This window comes from Sphaeramia orbicularis, chromosome 3 (assembly GCF_902148855.1).
Source record: "Sphaeramia orbicularis chromosome 3, fSphaOr1.1, whole genome shotgun sequence".
Lineage (NCBI taxonomy): Eukaryota > Metazoa > Chordata > Actinopteri > Kurtiformes > Apogonidae > Sphaeramia > Sphaeramia orbicularis.
Genome location: NC_043959.1, coordinates 12,950,249 through 12,964,839, shown reverse-complemented (window position 1 = coordinate 12,964,839; position 14,591 = coordinate 12,950,249). Strand labels below are relative to the sequence as shown.

At 35.0% G+C, this 14,591-nt stretch overlaps 1 protein-coding gene across 2 annotated transcripts in view; it reads right to left on the bottom strand.

Moving 5' to 3' along the window:
• sema6d (semaphorin 6D) overlaps positions 1-12,910 on the bottom strand; it is a 55,485-nt gene extending 42,575 nt beyond the window's left edge. For both annotated transcript variants that reach the window (XM_030125724.1, XM_030125729.1), the window contains exon 1: positions 12,675-12,910. The gene's annotated coding sequence lies outside the window, so the exon portion shown is untranslated. The remainder of the gene's footprint in view (positions 1-12,674) is intronic.
• Positions 12,911-14,591: the final 1,681 nt, after the last annotated feature.

Here is a 14,591-nt window from a genome sequence, read left to right as displayed (position 1 = left end):
CACGTGTCGTATGGTGCTGCTAGCTAAAATTGCTAGAGCCAAATAAATCGATTTCACATCAATCCGACACTGACAAAGACGAAAACGAAGGGAATTTTACTCATAATTTTTATCCGTTTTAGTTAGCATTGTAAACACACAATATGGTTTCAGTTAGTTATCGGTTTCTTCTTTTAATAATAGTTTTTATTAATTTCAGTTAACGAAAATGTTTTTTCAATTATAGTTTTCGTCATTTCGTTGGTTTTCGTTAACGATAATAACCTTGGTTGTTACGAGACTGATGTCAAGAACTCGTGTTGTATATCATGCCAGTTCTTACAGCATTTGACGTGCTATACATTTTCAGGGTTCGTATATATTTTTCAAGCACTTTTAAGGGTCATTTTCCATTTTTTTCCCAGCACAGCCTTAAATCCATATGTACATGAACACATAAACTCAGGATTTTTGTATTTTTTCACTTTTTATCACAAGGATCTACATTGTATCACGCTATAAACATCTAAAATTATGCTTCATAACAGCAAAAACTTTAGAAATCAAAGGAGAACACAAAGTATTATCCAAAAAAAAGGGGAAGTCACTTGGTGTTCTTCAGACACACTGACACCAAAGAGACGAAGATGAAGCTCAAACTGTACCTGGAGTCGACCTCAGAACACTCTGTAATGTTCTGTTTTGACATAAAGTTTTAGTTTTCTAAATGTGTCACCTCCCTGTAAGTAGCTTTGGCTTGAGTTAATATTAAAAATGAATAAATAAATCGCATCACAGAGTTAGAATTACAAGCACCGAAACTAAAACTCCAGCACTTTTCAGACTTCGAAAGCACAACGTTGAAATTCAAACATTTTCAAGGATTTCAAGCCCCTGTACCAACCCTGAATAAGGGGCTGTGTTGAAAATGATCCTTAAAAATGCTTGAATTTGACCTTGAAGAATGCGTTTGACTCTTGCAGTTCTCTGGTCTCTGGACAATTATGACCCCAATAACTGACTAAACCTGTGTGAATACGTATACACACTGCGAAAATCTAAATCTGACCATGTGCATTTTTTTCATTTCTAGTCCAAATATCTCATCACACAGACATACGAACTGATTTAGAGACAACAGATCTGGAATATCTGAGTTTAAGAAATCTGACCAAGATCATTTTCACTTGTTCCATTGGCAGATTTATTTGCTTGAATTAAAAAAATCTTGCATTAAGCAAAAAAATCAAGCATTTTCAAGGATTCCAAGCCCCCGTACCAACCCTGTGTTTTCGATCTTTCGCGTGTTATTCAACGCCATTCGATCGCGTGTCAATTTACGCCAACATCTACGCTTCACAAAATCCTGACCCTCAGTGCGTGGGATGTGATGCATTAATTCAGGTCGGACAGAAGGCTGATAACGGCGTAAACAAACACGTGGAAAGCTTATAATTAGGGCTGTGTATTGGCAAGAATCTGGCGATGCAATACAAATCACAATACAAGGATCACAATATGATATGTCACAATATTGTTAATAAGGTGATTGTTTTTGTTTTGTTTCTTTTTTTAAAAGATTATTTTCTGGAAAAACTTATCGTGCAGCATTTGGATAAATAAAGTTTTAACATGCAGCTTTAGCAGTACAAAAGAATCACACAAATATAAATAAATGTTTTGCAGACATTACAGTTTAAAGTCCTGTTTGAAAGTACGTATTCTGTTACGAAAAGAATCCATAGTGTTCAGTCCCTGAATCGTCCAACATCAGAACACTATTTTTGTGCATTCCCAATTAAAAAAACAAACATTTGCCTCTTTCCGACACTAAAAAGTGCTTTTTAGGATGATTGAATTATCCATTATTTAACAAAACAGTATTATCAATTTCAAAAAACTACATTTATGACCTGCAATATCTCAATCCTTTGTAGTAAACAAAGAACAGAACAAAATTCCCATGTGAATATAGACATGAAAGAGCTTGAAAAATATCAAACAAAAATGAAGTTCCACCATGTCTGCATTTAAATAAATACCTAAAAATATTGATACAGTACTTTTTAATATCGATACAGTATCGTGAAGTGAAATATCACGATATATTGTGATACCGATATTTTCTTACACCCCTGCTTATAATACGTACAGAAAACACGCCAGTGGAAAGTAGTGTGTATATTTATGCCGGTCATGATTAGGAGTGTGTATCGGCAAGAATCTGGCAATACGATACACATCACAATACTAGGATCATGATACAATATATCATGATATATCATGATACTGTTAAATAGGCCATTTTTTGTTTGTCTCTTTTTTTTCATGATTATTTCCTTGAAGAATTGAATTACAGCAGAAATCTGCACAAATACTAAACACATTTTTATTTGATCCCAACAGGATCTAATGTTATATCACAAAATGTTCCTGTGTTCAAACTGAAACTCTGTTTTACAGACATTACAGTTTAAGATCCTGTTCAAATGTTCATATTCTATTAGTTCAGATCTAACATCAGAACAGTATTTTAGTTCAATCCCAACAATGGAACTAACATTATTTAATAAAAGAGTGTTAAATAATAATAAATAAAATATAAAAGCCATGATGAGCTGAGAAGGGGTGTGGGTGGGTGGGGTTGTTTTAGGGTGTTTTGGGGTTTTTGCATTTGTTTTTTGTTCCTTTTGTTTTTTTCTTCTTCTTTCTTTCTCTGACTGTATATATGCAAAATGGCAAATTGTATTTTTGTAATTGTTGTAAAAGTTTTGTATTGCATATTTCCAACAAAATATTCTAGGGAAAAAAAAAAAAAAGAAATAAAATATAAACAAAAAACAAAAATGAACCTCCACAATATCTGCATTTGAATAAATACCTAAAAATATCGATACAATACTTTTAATATCGATACAATATTGTGAAATGAAATATCACGATATAATGCAGAACCGATATTTTCTAACACCCCTAGTAATGATACCCCGTTGTTGTTGCATGCTTTCCCGAAGCCAATGCGTCCTCTAACACGGTCATCTCAACTCTCCACTGTGTCTCTGACAAAGTAATCAAGACGCATCCACTCGGGCCCTTGAGTCAGTCCAGTGATTAGACCGAGCCCATGAGTCAGCCCAGTGATTAGACCGAGCCCATGAGTCAATCCAGTGATGAGACCGAGCCCATGAGTCACTCCAGTGATTAGACCGAGCCCATGAGTCACTCCAGTGATGAGACCGAGCCCATGAGTCAGCCCAGTGATTAGACCGAGCCCACAGCGGCCCACTGATGATTACTGCTGCTGCTCTCGCTGCACTAATACCCACTAACACTAATCACTCAGTGTTTACGAACACCGTCACTGCGTGGCTGGACTTGTTGCTTCAGTGATTTGGCAGAACGAAGGAGGGAAGGCCGTGCCACCCTAAACCTGGCCTTTCTCTGTTTTTTTTTTTTTCCTTCCCTTTTCCTTGGTGAGAGTAGGAGTGAAACAGGAGAAGGGCAGTTGTCAGCAGTAGTTCATTCAGCTGTAGTGGAACACAAAGGGGCTGAGCTGCAGGTGTGACCACACAACAAAAGAGCCAACACAATAGAGCCCCACCCACCCCCAGTCAGTCCCTTTTAGGAGAGGGGAGGGGCTGTTAGTGGGCGAGTGCCGAGGGGGAGGCCCACAAAGCTAACCCTAACCGGAGTCATGACGCACTAATGGCTTTTCCATCGGACATCTGCGCAAAACTTTACCCATATTTACTAAGTGTGGAAAAAACAGAAGCACATAATGTCGGTTTTTCCATTAAATCACAAATGTGACGATTTGTTTATTTATTGTCATGAGATGACACGATAAGTCATTCCATAAACATGGCAACGAACGTAAATATTAGGGCTGTGTGTTGGTAAGAATCTGGCGATACGATACAAATCAAAATACTAGGATCACGATACAATATATCATGATACTATTAAAAAGGCCATTTTTTTTATTGGTTTTGTTTTTTTTAATGATTATTTCCTGAAAGAATTGAATTACAGCAGAAATCTGCACAAATACTAAACACATTTTTATTTGATCAGAACAGGATCTAATGTTATATCAGAAAATGCTCCTGTGTTCAAACTGAAATCCTGTTTTACAGACATTACAGTTTAAGATCCTGTTCAAATGTTCATTCTGTTAGTGCAGAACTAACATCAGAACAGTATTTTAGTTCAATCCCAACAAAGGAACGAACATTATTTAATAAAAGAGTGTTAAGTAATAAGAAATAAATTATCCAAAAAAAAAAAAATCTCCACAATATCTGTATTTGAATAAATACCTAAAAATATCGAAACAGTACTTTTGAATATCGATACAATATGGTGAAATGAAATATTGCGATATATTGCAGAACCAATATTTTCTTACACCCCTATTGGACATCTGCGTAAAACTTTACCCATATTTACAAAATGTCGGAAAAAACAGAAGCGAGTATTTGTGTATTTATTATCGCGAGATGACAGGAGAAGTCGTTTCATAAACGTGAACGTAAATATGGTGTTGATTTACAGATATATTCATTATTATTATATATTACCCCTTTATCTCGTACTAAATTAAAAAATGATTGGGTTTCCTGGTGTGTCCACACATACAGCGACATGTTTCTTCTTCTTCTTCTCTTGTTATAACGTACATCAACATCCGTTTTTTTAATTCACCTGACTCTAGTTGCGAAAAACGGTCTTTCCATTGCAGTTTTGCATGATATATCATTTGCGCTACACCCGAAAAACCACCTCTTGCCAGCGCAAAAACTTTTAATCAAAAAATGAGACTTTAGGTGAAATTGTTGTTTTTCCATGAGGTAAATTTTTATGCGCAATTTGAGGGTCAATGGAAAAGTAACTATTGACTCCGAGTCCAGCACAGATGGTCAAAGTTTGTTTGGATTACTCATTCCATATTCATATTCCATACGAAAGATTTTTTTTTTTTTTGCTTAATTCAAGATTTTTTTTTGCTTAAATCAAGATTTTTTTCTTAATTCAAGACTTTTTTTTTCTTAATTCAAGATTTTTTCCTTAATTCAAGATTTTTTTTTTTAGCTTAATTCATTTTTTTTTCCTAAATTCAAAAGTTTTTTTCTTAAATCAAGATCTTTTTTTTTTTTACTTAATTCAAGATTTTTTTTGCTTAATTCAAGATTTTTTTGCTTAATTCAAGATTTTTTTTTTTTTTGCTTAATTCAAAATTTATTCATTTTTTTGCTTACTTCAAGTTATTTTTTACTTAATACAAGATTTTTTGTTCAATTCAACATTTTTTTCCTTATTTCAAGATTTTTTTTTTGCTTGATTCAAGATTTTTTTTCTTAATTTAAGATTTTTTTTCCTTATTTCAAGATTTTTTTTTTTTGCTTAATTCAGTTGGAGTCCTGCACAGATGGTCACAGTTTGGCTGGACCACCCATTCCATATTCAACCATCTGATTTCTGATTTAAGCCTGTGAAGGGTTAACGCTCATCACTTGGTGCTTTAAAGGCGGTTCTTTCCGGGTTAGTGCCGGCTGTAGTAGAGGTTAACGGGGGCGGTTCTGGGTCGCTGCGTTCTGACCCTCCGGCCAATGAGACGCAGTGCGATCCAGCAGCCAGCTGTGATGTCATCAAACCCACGGCTGATTCACAGGGTGAACGTGGCTGCAGCGTGACGCCTCCACAGCTTTGTACGATCGGTATTTCGGTGGGATTCTCCCTTCTCTGTGACACTTCTGAGTCAGTCTGTGTTTTCAGACAAATCCACATTTCCAGTACGTTATTATATGAAACCGTCGGAGCAGATAGACCCAAATATAACACCACTCATCTGTTTTGTGAACATGATTTTACACTTTTGTTTCTTTCATAAATAATTCTACTGGATGAGGTTCAGAGCAAACACCACGTCTTCTACAGTTCTTGGGTTTGTAGTTTGTACACATCCTCCTGAGACCCAGGAAAGTAAAAGTTTTGTCTTTTGTTTTTTTTTAATTTAACCCACAGGTATCAAACATGCGGCCCAGGGGCCAAAATCTGCCCCCCCCGCCAAAGGTTCTATTCCGGCCCTGCAGGATGAAAGTGCCAAAAAATGAACCTGAACAGTCCAGGTTGTCCAAATCCTTTTGGTTCAGGTTCCACATACAGACCAATGTGATGTACAGTAAAAATAACAACACAATAACCCATAAATAATGACAACAACAAGTTTTCTGTGTGAAAAATTGCGTGGAAAAAATTGGAAGTGAAAAAAATAACATTACACTGTGAAAATATTTACATTTACAAAACTATTCTTTCACAATAAAACGCAAATAAATACATAAATAAAAACACATAAGACTAACCCGAAATGTGCAATTTGAACAATATTCTGCCTGTTACTAAATGTTTGGTGCACTTATGGATCCACTGTGATCTGGAGTTGTGTTAATAATAATAACAGATGTAATATTGTAGAAATTGTTCACATTTTAGTTCCAAACTCCAAAATTTTCACAATTTTCTGCCAGCTACCAAATGTTTATGGAACACTGTGTGTAAATGTACATGTATAAATAATAAGTCGAGGCATAATATTGTTCAAATTGCACTAATTTTTCAAATTAAATTTCTGTTTTTTCAGGTTATTCAAATCTTTTTTGTAAAATGTAAATATTTTCATAATCTAATTTTTTTTGTATTAAAACAAAAAGAAAAACTTGGATTTGTCATTATTTATAGGTTATTAAGTCATTATTTTACTGGTCTGGCCCGCTGCAGATCAAACTGGGCTAAATATGAAACTGAACCAAAATGAGTTTGACAGCCCTGGTTTAACCCATAAAAACCCAAACAGCAACCAAAGCATCTACTGGTCTAAACTGGTCTAAAGGTCTAATAAACATCTGAATTTTGTGGCTAGTTTCTGATGGGTCTGGTTTTCCAGGGTTGAGCTTAATATGCATTTCTTGTAGCGACACCATTTTTCATTAACAGTTAGATGTGTTTTATATTCATGTATTTACTGTGGTTTTAACCCTTACAGACCCAAAGAGCCACTGATGACCTAAATCATCTGCTGATCAAAACTGGTTAATCCCTGTTAATCCATTAAACCCTACCAATAATTGGTGTAAAATACAGTTATTTGTCTTTCATGATCATCAGATATGACCATATTTGGACGTTCAGAGGCTTCGTAGTTACCGTGGAAACACCATCATCTTCTACAACGTCGATTCCCCAGTCAAATTTATGGAGTTGGATCAATGACAGTGGGTGGACACACCGGGTTTAAGTTCAGTTAATGACAGATTTTGCAGATAAAGTCACTTTTTCTTCAGTTTTCTCTGTTTCTGATATAAAAACCTTTGAAATTACTCTGAGTTTTAATGAACATGTACACGATCAGTGAATTAAAAATAGGAAAATACATGATTTATACTGAAAAAATGCAGAATACTGATGATAATATTACAATAAATACTGATAAATCATTTAAGAAAGGTTAAATGGAGAGAAAACTTCATTTGGGGACTGACTGGTTGAATAATCGCTTTGACTGGAAACAGAATGATGCAACAGTTTTTTCATATACATTTTTTATGGAATGTCATTTGCAGTAAATAGCTGGGTTTTTTTTTTTTTGCTTTTTTAAGTAAAACTGAAACTCTCATCTGCTGATCTAAACTGTTTAATACCTGCTGATCCATTAATCCTACCAATATGTTGAAATAATTGGTGTAAAATACAGTTCTTCATCTTTTCATGGTCATCAGATATGACCATATTTGGACATTCAGAGGCTCTGTAGTTACCGTGGAAACACCGTCATCTTCTACAACATCAATTCCCCAGTCAAACCCATGGAATTGGATCAATGACAGCGGATGGACACAGTGGGTTTACGTTCAATAATCAATAAAACGTGCAAAAATGAGTAGAAGAATGACCAAATAATAAAGAAAAATGAAGAAAAAAAATTATAAAATAAGCAACAAAATGAAGAAAAATTGACAAAACAATAAGTAACATGAAAAAATAACCCCAAAAATGGATGAAATGGAAGAAAAAATAATAAACCCATGGAGTTGGATCAGTGACAGTGGATGGACACACTGGGGTTATGTTCAGTTAATGATAGTTTGGACTGAAAAAGACTGTTTATTCAGTTTTCTTTGGTTTTGATAAAATAACCCTCAACTTGAATCTTAGCTTTTATAAACATCTAAAAGGTCAGTGAATTAAATATTTAAAAAAATACATGATTTTCACATAAAAATGCAAAATACAGAGCCTAATACTACAATAAATGGTGATGAATCACTTAAGAAAGGCTAAAAAAAAAATGGAGAAAATTTCATTTGAGGACTGACACAAAAGTAACACTGGGTTTTTATGGAATAAATCAAACTGGATAAAAAACAGATTACAGACAGATTTTACAGATAAGAACACATCTCATCACCATTTCCACATAATTTTTCATTGTTTGAGATTTGGCTGATACAAGATTTAATATTCATTGCCAATAAATTGCCTTTTTGTTCAGTTAATGACAGATTTAGCTGATAAAGTCACTTTTTCTTCAGTTTTCTCTGTTTCTGATATAAAAACCTTTGAACTTACTCTGAGTTTTAATGAACATCTACTCAATCAGTGAATTAAAAATAGGAAAATACATGATTTATACTGAAAAAATGCAGAATACTGATGATAATATTACAATAAATGCTGATAAATCACTTAAGAAAGGTTAAATGGAGAGAAAACTTCATTTGGGGACTGACTGGTTGAATAATTGCTTTGATTGGAAACAGAATGAAGCAACAGTTTTTTTCATATACATTTTTTATGGAATGTCATTTGCAGTAAACAGCTATTTTTTGTTTTGTTTTTTTAAGTAAAACTGAAACTCTCATCTGCTGATCTAAACTGTTTAATACCTGTTGATCCATTAACCCTACCAATAATTGGTGTAAAATATAGCTCTTCATCTTTTCACAGTCATTAGATATGACCATATTTGGACATTTAGAGGCTCCGTAGTTACCATGGAAACACTGTCATCTTCTACAACATTGGTTCCCCAGTCAAACCCATGGAGTTGGATCAATGACAGTGGATGGACACAGTGGGGTTATGTTCAATAATCAATAAAATGCACAAAAAACAAAAAAATATTTACAAAGTAATAAATAATATGAAAAAATATATACAAAAATGACTAAAACGAAGTAAAAAAGAATAAAATAAGCAACGACAGTGGATGGAGACACTTGTTTTTATGTTCAGTTATTGGAATCTTTGTGGGAAAAGTCATTTTTTCTTTTTTTTTTCTTTGTTTGAATGCAGGAAAAGGCAGCACAGCTTCAGAGGAACCGCCTTTTTTTTACATTTATTTATTTTTTTTTTTTAAGCTAAGGCAAGAAAAAAATTTTAAAAAGTAGATGTATTTGTGTTAGAGGGGTTAATCTTTGGAATGGTCTGGAAAGATCGACGATAAAGTCACTTTATTTTTAGTTTTCTCTGTTTCTAATATAATAACCTTTGAATTTAATCTGAGCTTTAATGAACATCTACATCATTAGTGAATTAAATGTAGGAAAATATGTGATTTATACTGAAAAAATGCAAAATACTGATGATAATATTACAATAAATGCTGATAAATGACTTAAGAAAGGATGAGGTTCAGAGCAAACACCACTGTTTCTACAATTCTTGGGTTTGTGCATATCCTCCTGAGACCCAGGAAAGTAAAAGTTTTTTTTTTTCTTTTTTTTTTTTTTTTTACTTTAATGCATTAAAAACCCAAACAGCAACCAAATCATCTACTGGTGAAGACAACAGAATATTATAATTATTGATTTGAAAAGTGAAATCTATAGAAAGTGAAAGAAAAAATTTCATGTTGAGACCTATTTTTGGTTATGTAGGGCAAAAAAAAATCTTTTTTTTTTTCAGATTAGTGACAAAATAATCTTAAATTCCAATAAAACCATGCTTAAGCAGAGGGTTAAATGCTTACTTTCAGAAATTTCCATTGGTTTAGCTCATTTGATTAATTAGTGATTTTAAAAAAAAGACATGTTTTTTGAGAAAACTGAAATTCCCTACATAACATAACCAACACCATCTGGTATGAAAATGCTTAAAAAAGCAATTCACACCAATTTTTCCAGACAAAATGATTTTTATAATGATAAAAGGATGTATAAAAGCTCATAAAACTATACTGAGAATAGAAATATATGACTGAGATTTCAGATTATAGCAACGATAAGTTATGTTATTATATATGTGATAAATGACTTAAGAAAGGATGAGGTTCAGAGCAAACAGCACTTTTTCTGCAATTCTTGGATTTGTGCATATCCTCCTGACCCAGGAAAGTAAAAGTTTTGGCTTTTTTTTTTTTTTTTTTTTTTTTTTTACTTTAACGCATTAAAAACCCAAACAGAAACCAAACCATCTACTGATCTAAACTGACCAGTTTAGATCTATATGAAGACAATCGTATACCATAATTATTGATTTAACAAGTGAAATCAATAGAAAGTGAAAGAAAAAAAATTAATGTCGAGGCTTATTTTTTGCTTATGTAGGGGAAAAAAATAAATCCTTTTTTTTAGATGAGTGACAAAATAATCTTAAATTCCAATAAAGCAGAGGGTTAAATGCTTACTTTCAGAAATTTCCATTGGTTTAGCTCATTTGATTAATTAGTGATTTTTTTTTTTAAAAAAAGCATGTTTTTTTTAGAAAACTGAAATTCCCTACATAACATAACCAACACCATCTGGTATTAAAATGCTTAAAAAAGCAATTCACACCAATTTTTCCAGACAAAATGATTTTTATAATGATAAAAGGATGTATAAAAGCTCATAAAACTATACTGAGAATAGAAATATATGATTGAGATTTCAGATTATAGCAACGATAAGTTATGTTATTATATATGTGATAAATGACTTAAGAAAGGATGAGGTTCAGAGCAAACAGCACTTTTTCTGCAATTCTTGGATTTGTGCATATCCTCCTGACCCAGGAAAGTAAAAGTTTTGGCTTTTTTTTTTTTTTACTTTAACGCATTAAAAACCCAAACAGCAACCAAACCATCTACTGATCTAAACTGACCAGTTTAGATCCATATGAAGACAATCGTATACCATAATTATTGATTTAACAAGTGAAATCAATAGAAAGTGAAAGAAAAAAAATTAATGTCGAGGCTTATTTTTTGCTTATGTAGGGAAAAAAATAAATCCTTTTTTTTAGATGAGTGACAAAATAATCTTAAATTCCAATAAAGCAGAGGGTTAAATGCTTACTTTCAGAAATTTCCATTGGTTTAGCTCATTTGATTAATTAGTGATTTTTTTTTTTTTAAAAAGCATGTTTTTTTAGAAAACTGAAATTCCCTACATAACATAACCAACACCATCTGGTATTACAATGCTTAAAAAAGCAATTCACACCAATTTTTCCAGACAAAATGATTTTTATAATGATAAAAGGATGTATAAATGTCATAAAACTATACTGAGAATAGAAATATATGATTGAGATTTCAAATTATAGCAACGATAAGTTATGTTATTATATATGTGATAAATGACTTAAGAAAGGTTAAATAAAAAAAAACAAACAAACAAAAAAACACAAAACAAAAAACAGCTGTCTACTGGAAATTACATTCCATAAAAAATGCATATGAAAATCTGTTGCATCATTCTGTTTCCAATCAAAGCAATTATTCAAGCAGTCATTTTTTCAGTCTAAGTAAAAAAAACTGAAACTCTAGAGGATCCAAATGCACTGCTGGGTCTGTGGAGGTTCAGGAACACTGTCCTGTCCTCACATATGAACCCATATTCTATTAGTGTGTCCTCTGCTTCATTTCCTCAGTCTTTTCTTCTCACTTCCATGCCTGGATGTGCAGAACCCTGCAGAACCATCAGCCCCCCCCCCACCCCCCGCACTAATGCATGCATTGTGTGGACTGGAGAGTAAAAAGCATTCAACTTTTTTACCCGTGCTAAATCTTTTCAGAGCCCTTTTAGTCCACATGTAGCACTCATACAAAAGACAACAAAGACAGCAGTGGAGTGTCAACAGTGAAAGAGGGGCTGCGTGGAACTGCACTGCACGGCACGGTACGGCACGGAACGGAACAGCACGGAAAGGCACAGGGCTGGGCTTCCGCGAGGCTGGCTCTGCCTCCACAAAAAAAGGGTTACGAGTAACAGTAACGATGATATTTACACCATAAAAACAACAAATATAATGGATGATAGTATAGTGGACACCGTGCGTGCGGATCCGATCGGACCGGTTCATGCCGTAACGTGGACGCACGGGTCCGTTCAGGTTGAAATGTCATAAAAAAAAAAAACAAAAAAAAAAACACTTCGAACCACTTGATAGAACTTGCAACAAGCAGCGCGTCTAAACTGCGCTTAGAAATAAAGCAAATAAAGAGGTTTAGTTTGGATGAAGGTTCATGTAGAGGCTGTGATTTTTCCTGTCAGGAGTCAGATCTGTGTTGAAACATGATGATTCTAAAGTGTATGTCTCTGGATTGAACAAAAAGAAAAAAAACCCTGACCGTCTTAATAATACAGCACAGTGTCCTAAAAAAGGGGGAAAATGCACTTTATCAATAATTCAGACCCTCTGAGGACACCTACCTTGAATATCTGAATTCACTCATGAACAGGGCGATCCCACTGAATGTTATATTCCTCTGGTAATCCATTTAGGAGAAAAAAAAAAGAAAAATCATGAAGAGCTATTCCTGTTGTTTTTAAAGATCCATCCGGACGCACTTTTCGTGTTGGGTCCAGTTACGTACGGATTTCAGCTCCGCTCGCCTTTTCGCCTGTTTCGTCCCTCGTCCTCGGGCTCCTGCGCTCCAATGACTGATCTTCAAAAGCTGAGCTACGACCGCACAACCCCACCACCACCACCCCCCCACCCTGCTCCTCCTCCTTCCCCCCTCCCTCCCTCTCTCTCTCTTTTCCCTCTTCTACCAGCCCCTTTCTACTACTATTAACTTTGGAAAGCAAGAGGGAAAAGGCATAAACATTAACGAAGCGCTTATGTTACTGCGACGCGCAACCACTTTTGCGCACAGAAGTGAAAACTGGACCCGAACTGCGTAAAAAAAACTAAAACACGTACAGATTTGAAACAGTTCTTTTCCAAATAGAACCTCTGAGCTCCAGGAAAAGTCCAGGTTCTGCTTTTTTTTTTTTTTTTTTTTTTTACATTAAACAATTCTCTGGATTGGAAACAGCCACACAACAGTTCTTTCACATACATTTTTTTATTTTCCCATTTTTTACGGAATGTCATTTACACTGAACTGTATGGTTTTGGGTTTATTTGGAAGGTAAAGCTGTGATTTTTTTTTTTTTTTTGTAATACTGTGAAATTTTTGTCTGTAATGCAGGACAATAACGCATTAGTAAAAAAAAAAAAGAAAGAAAGAAAAAAGAAAACAAACAAAAACAAAATCGCATTAATGGGTCTCATGAGGTTAAAATAAACCTTTCTTCGGACTAAGTGACCCCCCCCCCCCCCACACACACACACACACACATACACACACGCACGCAGGGCTGAGCCAACACTTCAGATTTGCTTTCTCCTTGTTTTACTTGCACCGGTTTTTTTGTTATTCGCACCGCAAAAAAGACAGAACGGGGTACGCATAATGTGTTACGTGCGTAACTGGAATGAATGGATATGGAGCTGAAGTAAAAATAGTCCCGAACTATTTGTGTGTCTGTGCAACCATTAGTTTTACAGAGCAGCATAGCGACGTGGTCACCGGGAATATTTGGTTTCCACACATACCCCCCCCCCTTCCATTTTCACTGCGTAAATGCGCAGAACTCACCTCATCTGAACAGCTCCATTTGTATCCTTTCGTGTCCAACTGTAATCCCAACAAATACGATGCGCGTCGCGGTGAACGAACTTGCTTTTAGAGAAAAACAAACTAACGCACGGCAAATGGTGTAATTCGACCCGTGCGAAGTCAATCCATCCAGTGAGAGGCGCAGCCGACCAATGAGCTGCGGCCGTGCTCCAGGAGGCCCCTCCCCCTCCTCCCCCCTCCACCCCCCATCATCCATCTCTCCTCAGTTGGTTTGGGCTTTTTTTCTGTCTTTTTCTTCCTTCCTTTCTTTCCTTATATCCCGAACAGAAAAGAAAAAGCGACCCCCATCTCCTCCCACTGCTTCTCCTGTGTGACCCCATATTGCACCCCCCACCCCCCCACCCACCCCTTCTGTTAAACCCCCATCCCCCACCCCCAAAGTCAGCAAGAGTGCCGAGTTAAAAATCAATTCAGCTGAGTTTTGGCAGGAAAGGTTTATTTTCAGACAGTAGTCTGTGGAAGAAGGTTTACACCGAACAGGACGAAAACTGTGAAGGGGTTTTACGACCTGGTTTACACTCAGCTGATACCAGCACGTACACTGGTTCCACTGGCAGAGGTTTTTCTGCTTCATTCAAGATTTTTTTTTGCTTAGGTCAAGATTTTTTTTGCTTAATTCAAGATGTTTGTTTCTTAGTTCAATATTTTTTTTATTTTTTTT